Source organism: Diceros bicornis, chromosome 2 (genome assembly GCF_020826845.1).
Source record: "Diceros bicornis minor isolate mBicDic1 chromosome 2, mDicBic1.mat.cur, whole genome shotgun sequence".
In the NCBI taxonomy this organism is placed as follows: Eukaryota; Metazoa; Chordata; class Mammalia; order Perissodactyla; family Rhinocerotidae; genus Diceros; species Diceros bicornis.
In genome coordinates, this window is record NC_080741.1 from 14,865,705 (window position 1) to 14,882,687 (window position 16,983).

Sequence of the window (16,983 nt, forward strand, 5' to 3'; positions counted from 1 at the left end):
ACATCCAAGCAACTTCCCTCCGGGCTTCTTACTGGCATATTAAAGAGGCTGTGACCCAAGAAGGTAAGAACCATTGCTCTGGACACCAGACCCTCAGCCTTCTTGGCTGCCCATCCCTTGCAAGAACTTACTGGAAGTGGCACTAATATCCCATCTCTGTGTACAGAGAGACCTCAAAAGAGCTGAGAGCATCTTTGGGAGATCTAAGTTCTGCTTAATCCACTAGTACTTGGGTTTTGTTATTTATAGCCAAAGCATCCCCATGGATCCAATACCACAGGGCCCAGTGGCATCACCGAAGACCATGAGGGTTGGCAAGGCCTCAGAGTCCACCAACGAAATTCCTCTCAAAGCTTGAGTTCTCTGCTCAGCCTCTAGACAATGGATACCTGCCAGATGCCCCAGGGCACAGGGAGCTCACCCAGATCCTTCCTTTTTCCCATCCCCAGACAAAGGTAACTATACCTTATAGCCGGCTGGATGCCTGCCCTGGGCCTGGCAGTTACAGAGCCTCTGGAATTCAACACACTCTCTGGACACCGTGAGAACATTCCAGCTTTGCACAAGAACGTGTTTCCATTTAGTTCACATGAGTATGGTTTGTATGAACTACACAATGCTCATGAGCAGGTATGTTTTCAATCGCTGGCAAGGAGGTACACTCTGTTAGGGGGCATTTCATTGGTAGAACAATGATTGCACCAGATGTGAAATATCAAATGGAGGTCACATTTCCCCAAGAACTCACTCGATCCAGCAGGTGATCAACATGCAATTCTGACTGACGTTAGGACCAGTCACCCCAGGAGCTAGTTCAGTTCATCAGAGCCTAGCAGTCCCCCTGGGTCCAGGTGATCACTCAAGCTTAGGAACCAACCCCTGGGATAAGGGACCTGTCACTTTATAAGCAGCTCAGACCAACTGAAACTGTGAAATACCTGTGGTTAGAGCTAATAATAAAATAAAAGTTATACCTGTCACAAAAACATCCTACATAGGTGAAAACATGAATAGTGGAAAACGCAAACTGCCATACGCAGGAGCAGAGCTGGCAACCCTGGAAGACTGTCGCTTGCCTCCCCAGGGTTCAGCAGAGGGCCCTGACCCCCTCTCCATAAGGAAACGTTGAGGCCATGGAGGCGGGTAGGCGGTTTCTACCAGAGCACTTATCTTACTCAACCCCCCTCCCCGAAAAGAGGCTGGCAGACTCTGCAGCCTCGAAAACCTCAGAGCCTCAAAGCTCCATGCCTCCTGACGTGGCCGAGAAAGGGCAAACTACACCATAAACCACAGACAGAGACGCGAACTGGCTGCTGAGAACAGACCGGGGGGTGAAAACCAGGGCCCGAAACATTTTCAGCCCCAGTCAGCAGGGACAGGCGATTTACAGGAAATTAGGAGATTTACAAAATGTTAGCCAGCTCAAGTTTCTGCCCTGGGAAGAGAAGCAGGAGCAACTCTAAGAACTGTCTCCGTGAACGTGCTTTGTTCACTGCAAAGCCCCTGACACGTGTCAGTTATTAATACCAACAGCTCACCACTCCACACTTCCACCGACCGGCGAATGTCCATGGAGCAGAAGCTTAACACAGGCTGCACCGGGAGCCTCCATACCCAGGCCAGCCAGACCCTCTCAAGAGGAGCCAGGACAGCCGCATGGTCTAGAGCATGGATTCTAGAAACCATCTTGGGCAAGTTATTGACTCTTTCTAGCCGCCATCTAGTTCCTCATTGGCATATGGGGATAATAATAAAACCTTTCTGGAGGAGTCTTGTCAAATGATGAGCCAGCATATCCACGGCAGTGCCTGGTCTGTGTAAGCCCTGCTGGCTGCTGTGATTACAGGGAGCTTTTAAGTCAGATCTCTTTATTAGTCCTGCTGCCAGGGAGGTCATTCCTTGGAGGCCACAATTCCGAGCCTTGTCAGTCACCCTCGCTGGTCAGGTCCAGGACAGAGTGTGAGTCCTGGAGGGGGAAGAACCATTCTAGCCCAAGGAGGTTGAGGTTTGGTAGCACTGAGAGCCCATGGAGGGAGGAGGGGCAGTTCCAGAGCTCTGTGATCAGGGCCCCGATGAACTGACCCTTGTCCACCTCTCCAGACTCGGCTTTGTCCCTGGTCAGCACAGATCTCAGTTCCAGCCACAGAGTCTAACTGGGTGTCCAGTGCCCAGGCATCACCTCCTCCAGGAGGCCTTCCCTGACCTTCCACACTGTCTGCTCCCACAGCCCCTACGCTTCCCTGATCCCGGTACCAACTACGCTGGGCTGTCACTCAGTTCGCGCCCCTACCGTCCCCGCAGAGCAGGAACCGGCACTGTGCCCCACACACGGTGGGCGCCCCAGCCAGGTCTGGTCAATGAATGAGCCGGGCCCTCGTTGTGACCAGAGCCCCAAGCCCCGGGCGCAGTGAAGGGTTGTTTATGAAACAGACTGCTTTTCATTATTCCGATGAATCTGACAACTCCCCCGGCGGATCCCTGCCCTCGTTAACGCCATTTTAAAAGCGGAGAAAGAGCCCCCACCCACACCCCCAGTCCTGCCGCCCACCTCCCCGCGGGTTCTCGCCAGGGCAGACATGGAACCCAAGGGCGGTTACCATGAAAGGGGCTCTCTGGGCGGTGGGCAGGCCCTCCCCAGCGGGGTCTCAATCGTGGCCGATTTCTCGATCGCACACCGTTACGCGGGAGTAACGGTGGAGCAAAAAGGCCACTCACCGCCAGTCCAGAACGCGCCCCACGCCGGGAGAGCGCGGCCCGGCCCGGGGGCGGCCACACCTCCCGCCCCCGAACAAAGCACCCGCCCGTGCCGAGGGCGGCGCGGCCGGGCCCCCTCCCCTCCGGGGCCGCCCGACCACTCACCGCGCGCTCCAGCCCCGCTCGGCTCGGGCCCTCAGGCCGCCTCCTCCATGCCCGCGCCGGCGAGGAGGCAGCGCCGCGCCCGCCCGGCCCCGCGGCAGCCGAACTGACGGCTCCCGGCCCGCGGGCCCGCCGGCCGCTCCAGCCGGTCCCCGCCCCGGCGCCTCCTTAAAGCGACCGCGCAGCCCGCGCGCGCCCCGAGCGCCCGGCGCGCCGCGCATTCCTTATATTGCTACAGCGCTTGCTAAAAATAGAGCGCGGCCGCGGGCGCGGGGGGAGCCGAGCCCCGGCGCCGCGACCCCGCCACCCCCGCATGCACCCCGGCCACCCGGATGCGCGACCCGCGAAGTCCGGGCCACCCGCGCTAAGTCCCCCGGACCGGGCAGGGCGCGCGGGCCAGGCCACGGAACAGGGCCGGCGCCGCTGCCTCCCCCGCGGCCCCGCGCACTTAGCCGGGTCCCACCCGTGGCGCCGCGGAGCTGGCTTTAAGGTGGACGCCGAATGGGAGTTCGCCCGGGCCTCTTTAAGAGGCTCTGCGCTCCAGCCTTTAAATCTCCGCTCGGCTGGGCCAACTTCTGAGCCTACGGACGCCTCCCCAGTCCTCAGCGATCCCGGGCCGCCACCTTAACCGCGTTCCCTTCGAATCCCAGGACGCGTTTCTTCCTAGATTCTACCCCCGGCGTCGCTTCCCCCAGGCCCTCTTGGTACACCATTCCTGGGCCCAAAGTTCGTTCAGATGGATGCGACCGGGACAGGCGACAGTCGCGCTCCATTTCATTGTTTCGGTTCCGCTAACTCCTCTCCAATGGCGTCATTTTTTCCTTATTTTTTTTAATTGAGACATAATTCATATACCATAAAATTCCACCTTTTTAAGTGTACAATTCAGTGGTTTTTAATATATTCCCAAAGTTGTGTAACCATCACCATTATCTAATTCCAGGACATTTTCATAACCCCACTCCCCCCAAAAAACCGTACCCATTTGCAATCACTCCCGGTTTCCCCCTCCCTCCAGCCCCTGGAAACCACTAATCTATTTTCTGTCTCTATGGATTTGCCTATTCCAGACATTTTGTATCAATGGACTCACACAACATGTGGTCTTTTGTGACCAGCTTCTTTCACTCAGCACGTGTTTCCAAGGTTCACCCATGCTGCAGCGCATAGCAGCACTGCATTCCTTTTCACAACCGAATACTATTCCATGGTATGTCTACCCCACGTTTTGTTTAACCATTCATCAGCTGATGGACGGTTAGGTTGCTCGTACTTTTTGGCTGTTATGAATCCAGCTGCTGTGAACATTGGTATACAAATCTTTGTATGAACATATGTTTTCCCATTTCTTTTGGGAAGATACCCAGGAGTAGAATTATGGGTCATATGCTATGTTTAATATTTTGAGGAACTCCCAGACTGTTTTCCAAAGGGGCTGCACTATTACATTCCCACCAACAACGTATGCCAGTTCCAATGTCTCCACATCCTCGCCAACACATGTTATTGTCTTTTTTGATTATAGCCATCCTAGTGAGGGTGAAGTGGTATCTCATAGTTTTGATTATCGGTGTCATTTTTGAGGATGTTCTTTTTGTGGGTGGACCTCGATGATGACTTGGAACCAGCTTTACAAGTCCAGGAAACCCAGCCCCTTATCATTTTCAGAGCTTCACCCTCCACCCCAGGCCTAAGGGGACCTTAGTGCCCTGAGTCCTTCATGCCATGCTGGGGCTCCCAATCTGATGCAGGTTTCAGCTGGCAACCCAGGTACCCATGCAGCCATTTGGTGAGAGCTACTGTGCCCCCTGGCATCCCCACTCCCATCTGCTGCTCTGAAGGCGCCATGGACCCCAAGAGTCCCCGTGGCAGGGGGAGTGGATTGGGCTCCATGACGAGTCTCTCACCTCAGTAGGGAGTAAAAGGACTGGTTGAGGAGGGGGCTCGAGGGACAGATGTTCGTCTTGACTGGCTGGGTCTTGCCCTGGAACCTGCCTGTTCCTCCCCCTTCCATTTACCACAGGCCTTGGGGGAGGTGGATGGGGGATCTGTGTGTCCTGGCTATCTGTCAGCCCCTCTGTCAAGTGACACCCTCTCCTGGGCCCTGACTGGCACAGTGGCCAGACTGTTGCCCTCAGTTGAGCTGAGACAACGTCTGCACAGGAGTCAAAGGTTAGTCTTGATGCCACTTTCACACACGCCCTTAATAATCTGTCTCCTCAGAAATGGAACTTCCTCCGAGCTAGTGATGACACGAGGTACCTGGGGTTCTCTTATGGGGAGATTAAACCCGGCACGTCGTGGCTGGAGTCTCACAACAGGGCACTTGTCCCATTTCAGCTGCCTCCTCTGCTCTTTGAACCCTGAAATAAAGCATGGCTCAGTTGCTGGCAAATGAGGCTTTAGAGAACAGGGTCACTGAGAAGAAAAGTGAGGCCTGGGGTTGCTAGTTCATTCATTCATTCGGTCAGTCAACACTGCCAGAATACCTACTGTGTGCCAGGCACAGTGGCAGAGATCTACCTCAGAGAAAACTCAGAGTGCCAGCCAAGGGGTAAGCCATGTGGAAGAGGGAGCCACCAGCGCTGTGGGAGCCCAGAGGGGAGACGGCGTGGGCCTAGGACAGGCTTTCTGAGAGGTGATGATTGAATCAGGGCTTGAAGGACAAATAACCATTAGCTAGGCTGAGAAGGAGACAGAAAACCTTAAACACTGAGGTATGATTGAGCTGAAGACTTTCCAAAAGTTCCAGCAATCCGCATGGCTGATCAGGTGTGTTTGGGGCATGGTGAAAGCCAGACTCCTGGCCAAAACCCCCAGCAGGGCTCAGGCCCACCTTTCAGGCCCTGAGGTCCACGGCCAGCTGCAGGACCAGGAGCTAGCTCCCGGAATAGGGCAAAGATCAGAGCTACTGGACTGACCCAGAGTAGAACTTTCTTGCTTGGTGGCACGAGCAAATGTGCCTCATCCTCTGCAATGTACCTGTGCTTATCTCTCTGCCCTGAGGCTTGCTGAGGGCCAGGCCCCAGAGCAGACCTAAGCTGGTGCCTGGGAGTCCAGTGGGCAAACCTGGGGGCCAGGAAATTTCAGGGCCAGGAGCCAGCTGGGTGATTGTGGCACACCTTTCCTCCAGAACTCTCTGCCCCAGTGTGGTCCCTGGGGGTAAAAGCAGCTCTGAGCTCCTGAGCATTCACAGTCTGCCGGACGTGGGCATAGGGATGAGTCTGCACACCTCCCAACAACCTGTGCAGAAGGTTGCACCTGCCCTATTTTAGACATAAGGAGACCACAAGCCCAGTCCCACTGGCCAGTAGACTGAATCACAGTCTCCTCTGACCACAGGGCCTGTACCCTTTCCCCTCTCTCTGTTGGCCTCGACAGCAGGTCAGTTGTGTGTGTGTTGGGTGTTGGGAAAGCAGGGAGAAGGTGACGAGGACACCACCACTCATTCCAGTCACAGTCTCTTCAGGGCCGCGGCTGGAAGTAGATCTTTTACTGACCCTGAAGCACCAACCATGGGTTAGCAGAGGAGCCTCACCCTACCCCCAGGCCTGTTCCTCCCCTCAGCTGACCCTTCTTCTGTGCCAACTACAGGGCCTTTCTTCCCCTGGGCTGCCCACAATGTGGCGCCAAGAACTACACAGTCTTCTCTCAGCGTTTTCATGGCCGTTACCAATCCAGGTTCAGTCATTTCCCATCTTTAGCTCTCCCTGCACCCCCCTTGCACCCCCCACCCCACCTGTCCTAGCCCCATTAGGAGGTAGGCCTCATGAGATGCTTATGGTTCATCCCTCACGTGGGCTCCCTCTTGCTCTCTGGGGCCGGAAGAGCAGCTTTCGATCGATCTACTTCCCATTCATGGCCAACTTCTCCAAAAAGTGGTCCATTCTCCACTAATACATTTGTTTCTGACCATTTGTTTTTCTCCTCCTTGGTTTTTCCTCGCTTTAAACTAAAGTCTAGTGACTTAAACATTTTGAGTTGCAACCCATAGGAACAAATAGGTTTAACATTACAAACCAGAACACACAAATACATAGACAAGTGAAACAAAAATTTCCTGACATAGTACTTATCTTTACTATGTGTGATGCACTCTGATCTATTCTATTCTATTCTGTTTCATTAAAAAATTCTAGCAAGACCCACTAAATTGATTTCATGCCCCACTAATGGGTTGTGACCTACGGTTTGAAAAACATTGAACCATATTTTGACACCCAGAGCCTCAAGATAGTGACATTACAGCAGAAATTTGTCAAGAAAGAAAAGTCAATTCTAAGATTTTGAAACACATGCTAGAGGTAATAGTTTGAAAAGAAAAGAGTTTTGAGTTTCAAAAGCCTAGGAGATTTCCGCTTCTAGGCAGGATTGTAGTAGGTTGTGGCAGGCCAGTGCTCCTACTGCAACAAAATGAGATGAGGCTCCCCAGCTGTTCCCTCTCCCCTTCTCCAGGACATGGCCAATTTGGGGCACTGGATAATGATCAGGCTTTGCCCAGAAGGAAGACCTCTAATGGAGGAAAGAGAAAGCAGTAAAGCTTTTAGTGGCCACATGGTAGTAGAATGACAAATTGGAACATAGGGGGACTTAAAAACACAATCAATTTTCTCCACATGACATTTGCTAAGTTCTGGGCCTGATAATGCATCTAAAAAGCAGAGTAAAATCTCCCACAGTCCCACAGTGCTTAGAAAACAGAGGGTCCCCAAGAAGAAAGGGCCTGCTGCAGACACAAGGCCAGCTCCTGCCCCATGACATTTGCCAGAGTTTGAATCTCCATGGGGACAGAGGCTGGGCAGCTGGATTGGGAACCTCTGAAGGGCAGAGCTGAATCTCCACAGTCTTTCATGGCTGAGGACACAGAGACCTTCAAGGTTCTCAATCAAAATCCACACGTGAGGAACAGGGGTAAACCAGAGATGGATTAAGTCTTGCGAAAACTGAAATCCAGCCCCAATCCAGCTCAATCCTTCACTGGATTGAGATGCTCATCCCTCACTCCCATCTGCTTAATGGAGGAAACAGGGGACACTGTGTGGCAAATTACATCATCTGGAATCTCTATGCCTCTTACATACAATGTCTGCATATAGTGAAAAATAACTAGTCAGGTGAAGAGGCATGAAAATATAATTGATAGCAAGAGAAAAAACAGACAATAGAAGCAAACACACAGATCATTCAGATATTAGAGTTAGCAGACAGGACTTTAAAATAACTGATTGTGGAGGAACTGGAACTCTTCTGCCTTGCTGGTGGAGGTGTAAAATGGTATATTCACGTATCAGCCAAAGTTCACTCAGGATACGGAAACCACACAGTAAGTTGGACAAGGAAATTTTAATATAAAGAATTATTAAGTATGAGAGGGGACTAAGGGGAAAAGAGAACTCCAAAGAATACAGTTACAGCAGATATAGAGTACAGCATCTAGGGCTGAGGCAGAACACCCAAGGAAGGAACAAACACATACGAGGTCCCGACCCTCACATTCTACCACCAGGCTGAGATCTGTACCTTGTTGGAGACAGTGCAGCCATGATCCACTGGATGATGAAGTTCGCTGAAGTTCCACACAGATGGAATTCACTGGAAAGCATTCCTCTTGGGTGCTGAGGGAAGCCACACATGGAAAGCTGCCACACCGTGGAAGTTGCGGAAAACTTCCCACAGAAGCAATGCATTGGAAAGTCAACTTCTGGGGTATTGGAGGAAGCTGCTCATGGAGGCGTATTGTGTATTTCTGGCTGCAACACGTGCAGGAACCATGTGCTGCAGGAACCTGCCAAGTGAGCACCTCAGAACCAGGAAGAGAAGCCTCTTTCTCCTGCAGTGGCTGCCAGGGCTTTCTACTGACAAAGCTTAACATTGTGCCAGATGGCAAAGGAGAAATGTTTGCAGGATCCAGCTCCATTATCACAGAGCAGGTAATTGAGGACAGATTTGGAGCTGAGAGGTAATAAATTGATAACTGGCACAATTGGCTTTGAAAAGCTGTTTAGTAGACTCTTCTAAAGCTACACATACACCTACCTTCTGACTCACCATTTCTACTTCTAAGTATATACCTAAGATAAATTAGTAAATATGTTAACCAAAAGACATGTATAAGAATATTTATAGCAGCTTTAGTCATAATAGCCAAAAACTGGAGACAACCCAAATATGTATGAACTGAAGAACAAATAAATAAACTGTGGTTTAGTCATACAAGAGAACACTATAGTGCAACAAATAAGAATAAGTACTCAAGCATAAAAAACACAAATGAATCTCACAGACTCTATATTAAGTGAAAGGAACCAGATGCAAAAGACAACATATATGGAGTCCAGTAAACAGTAAAATTAATTGATGGTGACAGAAGTCAGAATAGTGGTTATCTCTTGGGTGAGGGGAGTGATAACTGAGTGGGAAAGAAGTGCTGGAAATATTATGTATCTTGATGTGGGTGGTAGTTACACGAATATATACAAATGAGAAAACTCAGCAAGCTGTGCACTTTACACTTTTCACTGTATGTGTCAAACTTTAAGAATTCAGAATATCCCCACTTAGATTAACATGTTGAATAAAATGGCAGAAAAGATAGAGAAAATAGATGAAAGGAGAGAAAATGTTACCAGATAAGTGGAATCTACAAAAAAAATAAAATAAACATTCTAGGACTTAAGAAGTATAATAACTGAAGTCAAGAACTCATTGGATAAGTTTAATAGCAGATTGAACACAGCTGAGCACAGGATTAATGAACTAGAAGACAAATCAAACAAATACATTGAAACTAAAGCACAGAAAAAAAAAGGTAGAGAGAAAAAGAGATAATAGCATAAAAGATGTGTGGATATATTATTCAAATGTCCAGCGTTCATATCACTGGAGTCCCAGCAGGAGACAAGAGAGAGAATGGGACTGAAGCAATATTCAGAGAGATAATGGCATAAAATTTTCCAAAACTGGTGAAAGATATAAATCCATAGATTCAAGGAGATTGGTGAATTCCAAAAAGAGTCAGCACAAAGAAAACTACATGCAGGCACATAATAGTTAAACTGCTGAAAACAGGGTAAAAAATAATGTTTTAAGCATCAGACACCTTTTTTAACTGAAAAAATCCTTTGATGAACATTTTCTGGAGCTGATCAGCTGAGCTTGGGTGAGAGCCATTCCCTGCCACATGGACAATGTGGCCTGGCCTCTCGACAGGAGACACCCTCAATGACATTCTGCAACTTGGAGCCCGAGACCAGCATCTCAAGCATTTCTTCTTGATAATTACCCAACCCCAGCTTGCAAAACAGTGGAAAAATGATCATCATTTTTAGCCACATGTTTTCGTGAGTCTTGGTATTTGAAACATTGTAATACCAAGTCAGAGAAAGAAAAATTGCCTGAATTTTGAACCCGAAATGCAGAGTTTGCTCACTTCAATTTAGCCCAATTTTCTGATATCCAACAATATCACCCCTGTGGACAAACAAGACAGTTAGAAAAATTTTAAGTTCCTGATGATTAGAATTTTAAAACATTATTTTTACGTTAAAACAAATATGGATATCACATGTAGTATTCCAAAATGAGCACAAATCTTTGAGATAAATACTAGTGAAGTTTAGAGATCCCAGAAGGCCTTTTAGCATTAAGCCCTCAGACGTCTGGGGCAGTCATTCAGGAAGCTTCAGGGGACACATTGGAGGAGCAGAGTCTCTAAGTAATGAGGTCTTTGTGGCTTGACTGAGATCCAGATCTGCCTCAAAAGCTTCTTTTCTTGGCCCAAATAAATGAGCAAGGAGTTCTGTTCCAATGGGAGGTTAGACAGGAAATGGGTCCTGCTCTCTAATCTCCCAGGGAAACCTAAACAATGAAGGGATAAAGCTCATTATCTCTTGGGAGGTGTCAGAAGCTGTGAGGGTCTGAGATTTTATCCTACTCGCAAGCTAACAAGTTATCCTTCCATAGTTTGATGGATACTGGCAGAAGACATGAAACTCCTGGGTCGGAGATGAAGGATAGGTTATTACTCACAGCAATAGTAGTAACCAGGGTACAAGCGTTTTTGCACAGGTTTTCTGAAGCTCAGTTCCCATAGGACAATGCAAAGAGGGCCAGGTACACTTGCACATGCAGTGGGTTGTGTTACAGAAGAAGAACCCTGAGCTTCGGGAAACCAAAACTTTTACACTGGAGAGTAAGTATGCTCACCGTAGAGGGAGACGTGATCTCTATTTGCCAAGGCCGTAAGCACACCTGCCCTTTGTTTTAGAAGGAGATATTATCTCTGTCTTTCAAGGCTGTTCACTGTATAAACATTCCTGAAAATATAGTTGGGAACAAAGGCAGTCAGTGCCTCTGCTTGCAAAATGTGCAGAAACATGAGAGAGCCATGGAGAAATCCGCTGCCAGGAAGAACCTGTGCTCAGACTCCTTGACATCGTGCAGAATGTCTCCTTGCCATCTCCTCTAACCTCTCAACAAGGCTGAGTGGTGGGCAGTGCGGGGCTCATTAGTCTTGCTCATGTTGGGAACCCGAGACTCCATGATAGAAGAGTCCCTAGGAAGTAGCTGGGACAGTTTGCCCTACAGGGACTCATAATCCAGATCAGCAGTTTGATGGGAACCCTCAGTGACTTCTACAACACAAAGAAAATGCCACATGGTCCAATTCAGGTTGGCAGGCCTAGGGAGACAGGCTGCTTCCGTGTAGTAGCTCACTAGCTCGTGTTTTCAAAGTTAGCCTCATAATCAACAAAAAACTACTAAAACTAGTAAGTGAGTTTCACAAGTCTCGGAATACAAAGTCAATATACAAAAATCAGTCTATTTCTATGCTGGCAGCACATAATTGGAAATGAAGTAAAAAAATAAAAGCAATTGCATTAATAAACAAAATACAAATGACGTGCAACAACTATAAAACATTGCTGAAATTAAAGAGTAAACAAATGGAAAGATATGCCATATTCATGGATTGGATGACTCAATATTATTAAGACGTCAGTTCTCTCCAAGTTAATCTTTAGATTCAATGCAATCCTAATCAAATTTCCAACAGGATTTAAAAAAACAGTAGTGAAAAGCATCCTAAAATTTATACGAAAATCAAAAGACTTAGAATAGCCAAAGTAATTTTGAAAAAGAAGAACAAAGTTGGAGGACTTAGATGACCTGATTTTAAGACTTATTATATGTCTTAGTCAGCTCAGGTTGCTATAATAAAATACCATAAATGAGGTGGCTTATCAACCACAGACATTTGTTTCTCACAATTCTGGAGGCTGGAAGTTAGAGGTCATGGGGCCAGCATGGTTGGGTTCTGGTGAAGGCCCTCTTCTGGGTGGCAGACAGCTGACTTCTGTCCTCACATGGCAGAGAGCTAGCTGGCTCTCTGGCGTCTCCTTATAAAGGCACTAATCCCATTCATGAGGGCTTCACCCTCAGGATCTAATTACCTCCCAAATGCCCCACCTCCAAATACCATCACATTAGGATTAGGGTTTCAACACGTGAATTTTGAGGGGACACAAACATTCAGTCCCTAACACTACACAACTACAGAAAAAAAGACAGTAAAGTACTGCTAAAAGAACAGACAAACAGAGCAGTGGAACAGCCTAGAGAGTCCTGAAAGAAACTCACATTTACAACCAGCTGATACTCGACAAAGGTGCCAAAGCAATCCAATGGAGTAAAGCAAAGTCTTTTCAACAAATGGTGCTGATGCAAACAGAAATCCATATGGAAAATAATGAACTTTGTCTCCTAGCTCACATCCCACACAAAAATTAATGTGAAACAAACTGTGGTACACCCATACTGTGGAATATGCAGCAATAAAAAGGAACAAGATATTGATACATGCAACAACAGAGATGAATCTCCAGGGAATTATGCTGAGTGAAGAAAAGCAATAAAATTTTAGAAATGGAGGACAGAACAGTGGTTGCCAAAGGTTAGGGATTGGGATGGGGGAGATATGCATGAGGGAGGTAGGCATGGTTATAAAGGACAACACAAAGGATCTTTGCGTTCAGCATCTTGACTATGGTGGTGGATAAACAAACCTACACAACTGATAAAATTTGATAGAACTTAATACACACACACACACAGGTACAACAAAAACTGGGGAAATCTGACTGTGATGGGTGAATTGTATCAATGTCAATGTCCTGGTTGTGACATTATACTATAGTTTTGCAAAATGTTACCATTGGGGGAAACTGGGCAAAGTGTACAAAGGATTTCTCTGTGTTATTCTTACAACTGTATGAATCTACAATATTTCAATAAAAATTTCAATTAAAAAATGAATTTGAGATGCATCAGAGGCCTAAATGTTTTTTTTTTTTTTGAGGAAGATTGACCCTGAGCTACCGTCTGTTGCCAATCTTCCTCTTTTTGCTGAGGAAGATCGGCCCTGAGCTGACATCCATGCCCATCCTCCTCTATTTTTTGTATGTGGGATGCTGCCACAGCACAGCTTGATGAGCAGTGCGTAGGTGCGCACCTGGGATTTGGACCCACAAACCCAGGGCCACTGAAGCACAGCGTGTGAACTCAAACACCACGCCATCGGGCTGGCCCCCTAAACGTAAATGTTAATAATTTCTTTCATTATAATTCTTAAAAATAATTGCTAGTATTATAACTATTTTATAATTCCTGGAAGAAAATAAGGGGAATATCTTCATGACCTGGGGGTGGGCAAAGGTTCCTTAGGAAAAGATTTCTTAGGCAGGGCAAAAAAGACAATAAACATAGAATAAAAAGTTGATAAATTAAATTTCATCAAAATTTTAAAACTTCTAGTCATTAAAGCCATCCTGGTAGCATCAAGCTGGCAGATGGAGGCAGAGTGTGGAGGATTCCACATCTGACACTTCACCACTTGGGCCCAGAAGCAACCCTCATCACTTCCACCCAGACTGAGGGAAACTAGTCAACTGGCTCCATCTGGCCTGCATGGGGTGGGGGTGGCCACTGTGGTCCTTGCCTGGGAAGGTGCCTCACGGCAATGACCCTATACAGTGAAAAGAGAGCCTGATACTTTAACAACAACAATGGCTTTCCAGTCAAGAAACTTTGAAAACATTATCTCTTTCCATAGCATTCCTGGAAGGTGGGTATTATCCTCCCCATTTTAAAGATGAAGAAACCGAGGCTAAGGAAGTTGAAGGAACTCACCCAGGTAAGAAGCTCACACAGGTAGTAGGTGATGGGTCCGGGGCCTCATCCAAGCCTGTTAGACCCTAAAGCTCCCAGCTCTGTGAGCCCGGCTGCCTTCTTCAGAGCAGGTCACAGTAGGGACACGCTGTTACTTGTGGAAAAAGAAAACATGATGTCTGGAAGCAGAAAGGTGTCAGCCCAGACAAAGATATATGCATAGATTCTTACCACCCAACACAAAAAACTGGAAGTTATCTGGGGAAATCCACAGCCTGCTTTGGTTTGCGATTTGCTCATAAAGTGCATAGGTCCATTCCTGTTTTACAATCACAGCCCAGTTCTGAGGTGTTTTCATAAAGAAAATGTTCCTGGCGTCCAATCTGGATCACAGGAAAGTTTCCCTTGAGCAAACCACCACCTTGTGGCAATGAACATGACTTGCAGGAGGAAGAATAAGTTTGTTTTTCCCATCTTTCAGACTCCAAAACACAGCGCTTACCCTTCAAGTTAGAAGTTTTTGCATTAAACAAAGCAAAACAAGCAAACAAAAAAAGTCCCCCCGTTAGGGCGGGTCTAATTAAAACAGATGTCTTGGGGGGCCGGCCCCGTGGCTTAGCGGTTAAGTGCGTGCGCTCCGCTGCTGGTGGCCCGGGTTCAGATCCTGGGCGTGTACCAACGCACCCCTTCTTCGGCCATGCTGAGGCCGCGTCCCACATACAGCAACCAGAAGGATGTGCAGCTGTGACATACACCTATCTACTGGGGCTTTGGGGGAAAAAAAAAGGAGGAGGATTGGCAATAGATGTTAGCGCAGAGCCGGTCTTCCTCAGCAAAAAGAGGAGGATTAGCATGGATGTTAGCTCAGGGCTGACCTTCCTCACACACACAAAAAAACAGATGTCTTGGAAAAAGACATCTGATTTTTGGGCAAAGCAATCAAATCACCGACTCATATCATAAACTATGTGAAAGATGGAAATTTCATTAAATCAAGATGTAAAAAGCTGGAGTGCCGCAAGGTGATCCACTGGGGGGATAATTGATGAGGTTCCATTTTGTCCCAACTGTTCACTTTTGAAAGTAAAAGCGCTGCTATTAATTGCATGGGACAACAGGTGTAAAGTGGGGATATCCCAGGCAAACCGGGGCATGTGTTTCCCCTAAATTTGTTTCTGAGATTCAGCCTGGCCCAGATACGACTACGTTTTTTAGTAGGGATCATGTGGTGAGAAATCTAACCCTTTCAAAAAGAATAGAGTATCTTTCAGTGTGCTGGCAGAAGGAGTGTAGTATCTGATTTGAATTTTATTTTGTGAACAAGTCCTAAGGGAGATTTCAAACAGGTCAAGAGCTTGAGTAACCACCACCCTGTGGCAACAAACATCGCTTGCATCTTGCAGATCCAGCTTGCAATGCTTTGTCTTAGAGATACCACTGTACGGATGCGCCACAGTCTAATCCTTCATTCACCTATTGAAGGACATCTTGGCTGCTTCCAGTTTTGGTGAACAAAGCTGCTATAAACATTTACATGCAGGTGTTTGTGCACAGGTAAGTTTTCAAATCAGTTGGGTAAACACGTAGGAGCACGATTGCTGGATTGTATGGTAAGACTATGTTTAGCTTCGTAAAAAACTGCCCGACTGTCTTCCAAAATGGCTGTATCATTTTGCATTCCCACTAGCAATAAATGAGAGTGTCTGTTGCTCTGTATCTTCATCAGCATTTAACATTGTCAGCTTTTTTGGATTTTAGCCATTCTAAAAGGTGTGTAGAAGTAATTCATTGTTTTAATTTATAATTCCCTAACGGCAAATGAGGTTGAACATCCTTTCATTTGCTTACTTCCCATCTGTAGATCTTCTTTGGTGAGGTACCTGTTCAGATCTTTTGCCCATTTTTTAACTGTGTTGTTTGTTTTCTTACTATTGAGTTTTGTATATTTTGGATAAAAGTCCTTCATCAGATGTGTGTTTTGCAAATAGTTTCTCCCAGTCTGTGGCTTGTCTTTGCATTCTCTTAACAGTCTTTTGCAAAACACAAGTTTTTAATTTTAATAAAGTCCAACTTATAAATTTTTTCTTTCATGGATCATGCTTTGGGTGCTGTGTCTAAAAAGTCATTGCCAAATCCAAGATCACCTAGATTTTCTCCTATGTTTCCTTATAGAAGTTTTATAGTTTCGCATTTTACATTTGTGTTTATGATCCACTTCGAATTAATTTTTGTGAAAGGTGTAAGATCTGCGTTCAGAGTCATTTTTTTCTTTTTTTGCAAATGGATGTCCAATTATTCCAGTATCATTTTTTGAAAAGACGATCCTTTCTCCATTGACTTTCCTTTGCCCTTTTGTCAAAGATCAATTTTGTACATTTGTATAGGTCTATTTCTATTTCTAGACTCTATTCTGTTCCATTGATCTGTTTCTATTCTTTCACTATGATATCATGCTGTTTTGCTTCTTGCAGCTTTATAGTAAGTTCTAAAGTCCAATAGTGTCAGTTCTCCAACTTTGTTATTTTTCTTCAAGATTGTATTGGCTATTCTGGGTCTCTTACCTTTTCATATAAACTCTAGAATCAGTTTGTTGATATCCACAAAATAGCATGCTGGGATTTTGATTGGAATTGTGTTTAATCTATAGATCACATTGGGAAGAAATGACATCTTAACAATATTGGTTCTTCCTATCCACAGACATGGAATATCTCTCCATTTATTCAAATCTTTTCAATTTCTTTCATCAGCTGTTATTGATTTCTAGTTTAATTCCATTTTGATCTGAGAACATACTCTATGATTTCTATTCTTTTAAATTGGTTAAGGTGTGTTTTAAGACCTGGAATGTGGTCTATCTTGGTGAATGTTTCATGCGAACTTGAGAAGAATCTGTATTCTGCTGTTGTTGGATGAAGTATTGTATCAATGTCAATTAGATCAAGTTGATTGATGTTGTTG

The 16,983-nt window shown here is 46.4% G+C and overlaps 1 protein-coding gene across 2 annotated transcripts in view; it reads right to left on the minus strand.

Moving 5' to 3' along the window:
* The window catches only part of MRAS (muscle RAS oncogene homolog), a 56,348-nt gene extending 53,411 nt beyond the window's left edge, over positions 1 to 2,937 (minus strand). For both annotated transcript variants that reach the window (XM_058552278.1, XM_058552287.1), the window contains exon 1: positions 2,860 to 2,937. The gene's annotated coding sequence lies outside the window, so the exon portion shown is untranslated. The remainder of the gene's footprint in view (positions 1 to 2,859) is intronic.
* Positions 2,938 to 16,983: the final 14,046 nt, after the last annotated feature.